The 2,143-nt window shown below is 43.0% G+C and overlaps 1 protein-coding gene across 1 annotated transcript in view; it reads right to left on the bottom strand.

Annotated features, from left to right (window-relative positions):
• Window positions 1–1,183, bottom strand: part of TAFA1 (TAFA chemokine like family member 1) — a 214,656-nt gene extending 213,473 nt beyond the window's left edge. Inside the window, exon 1 of the mRNA XM_027895138.1 lies at window positions 980–1,183. The gene's annotated coding sequence lies outside the window, so the exon portion shown is untranslated. The remainder of the gene's footprint in view (window positions 1–979) is intronic.
• Window positions 1,184–2,143: the final 960 nt, after the last annotated feature.

Below are 2,143 nucleotides of genomic sequence, written 5' to 3' on the forward strand. Positions count from 1 at the left end.
AAAAAAAAAAAAAAAAAAAAAAAAAAAAAAAAAAAAAAAAAAATTAAAAGTCTGTATGTGATATCAGGGGGATTTCTGCAGTATGAAAATTAACAATATTAAAATAGTGAAATACAGTGGTAATAAAATATATGCATATAATTTTTTTTTTTGCCCCTGATTTTAAAGCAGCACAGTCTCTGGGAAGCTTTTTAAGTCTAATTAGCCAAAATGAACCACATAAACCGACAAGTATAATTAATAGAGAATACCAAAATATTATTTTGATCAGCATGAGGCTCTTCCTCTCTCTGTACCGAGTGCTTGATGCACTGCTTAGCTTATAATTAATTTCATTTCCAACTGTTTGCTTCGCAGTATACAATGCACTTTTTCTCCTCTCTTTTTTAGACCTATTTATCTTGCAAAACAGATTCAATCCCCTCAGATCAGGGAGCTCCCAGTAGGCTTCCCGTGTCTTCAGGAATTAACGCCTTCTTGTCATATTTGGTGCTCCCCTGCTTTTCATACCACAAGGTAAGAGGGGAAAGGTGAACTCTCACACAGGGATATTTCAGCTATTCAGGTTATTTAAACTGAACTTTAAAAATCCCAGTCAAAGAGCAAAGCAAAGCCAAACTTCCACAGCCTGCTAAATGCTCCTGTGTCTTTCCTCCGGCATCATATTCTTAGCACATGGACAGCAGACTTACTTAACCCCCTCAGCCTTAATTATTAGCTTTTTTTTTTTTTCCATAAAAAAAACCAAAAAACCTCTCTCAAACTGCACTATTTCAAACTCCCTTTGCTCAAACACCAGCATTTCTCACAAATATTTCTTCAGGCACTTGTTTGTAAGCGAGGTGCTGCCACATACACACTTTTACATATGGATCATCTTATCATTAATAAAGAAACACAGCACTGAGTATTTTCCACTTATTATCTGATGAGTTCCAGATCTGCTTTCTGAATCTTAAATCCTGAAGAAGCTCCTTACCTGAGTAATCCAACCAAGAGCAGAGCACTCTAGTAGTGCTCATCGGAAAGATCTAATACTTTTTTAAATCCATCTGTATCACAATAAGGGATTTTTTATACAGCTTCCCAATAATCTTCTTTATCAGGATTAAAAGTAGGAAAAAAAAAAAAAAAATCTCTTTTTCGTTACAAATCCTGTTTCCAGAGTAAAGAAGACATCTGAGCTCTCAGACTCTGCCGTCAGAAAAGTGGTCAAGGTTTGAAGGGTGGAAACCTTCTCATTTTCACCTTTAAATCATCTCCTAGCATCACCTTCTGCTTGACGAGACCTTTGGAGCGATCTTGAGATAATTTGCAGCTTCCAGGATACTTAAGGGCGAGGAGCAGAGTGTGTGTGAGGGCAGAGCCAGCCCGACTCCGGCGCGGGCAGTGCGGGGAAGGCGGCGATTCCAACACTGCTCTACGATGCTGGAAGTACCGTAGCCTATTTCAATGCATCCCTGCTCGGGAAAGTGTCACATGCCTTAAAGCGACACAGCCCTCAGTGACAAGCCCCAGCCATGCGCTCGCCAGCGACTGGAGCTGCATTTAAATAGCGGCACCGAGACCGTGCCCTGAGCGGAGGAGCCGCCGCTCCGGCTGCGAGAGGCAGGATGAGTGAATGGGCAGGAGGGGGGACCGGCGCTGGTGGGAGGGCAGGGCTGGTGGAGAGGTGAGGGGCTGGACAGCCAAGGAGCGATCTGGAGACGCGTTAATTCCGCCGGCAGAGGCTTTATCTCCCCGGCGTTGTTCTTGCGCTTATTCACGAGAGGCAAGCGAGACTTAAGGGAGTCTCTTCTTCACAGGGAGCGGCACATGCTTGTGAACAGGGAAAGGTGGTGCAGGGAAAGTGCAACAAAACACACGGGAGCACAGGAGACTCCTACACGCTCCCATGGGCTTTCCAACACCTTGCCAGAACTCCGAGGGAAATATTTCCTTCCAACTCCATTTCCAGTGCACCTCAACAGACAATGGGGAAAGAGCTCTGATTTATTCCTAAATGCTAAAGCTCAGCTATGCCAGATTATTTATTACAGTTATTTATTCTCCACATCTTAAGTGGCCATTTACAGGAATGGAGTGCTTTCCTCTCCCTCTTGTACCATATGTAATTATTTTTTAAAGAGTCATTGTATGGACT

The sequence above is a fragment of the Empidonax traillii genome, unplaced genomic scaffold, assembly GCF_003031625.1.
Source record: "Empidonax traillii isolate 1590-97213 ecotype Southwest subspecies unplaced genomic scaffold, ASM303162v1 scaffold450:size721730, whole genome shotgun sequence".
Classification (NCBI taxonomy): domain Eukaryota; kingdom Metazoa; phylum Chordata; class Aves; order Passeriformes; family Tyrannidae; genus Empidonax; species Empidonax traillii.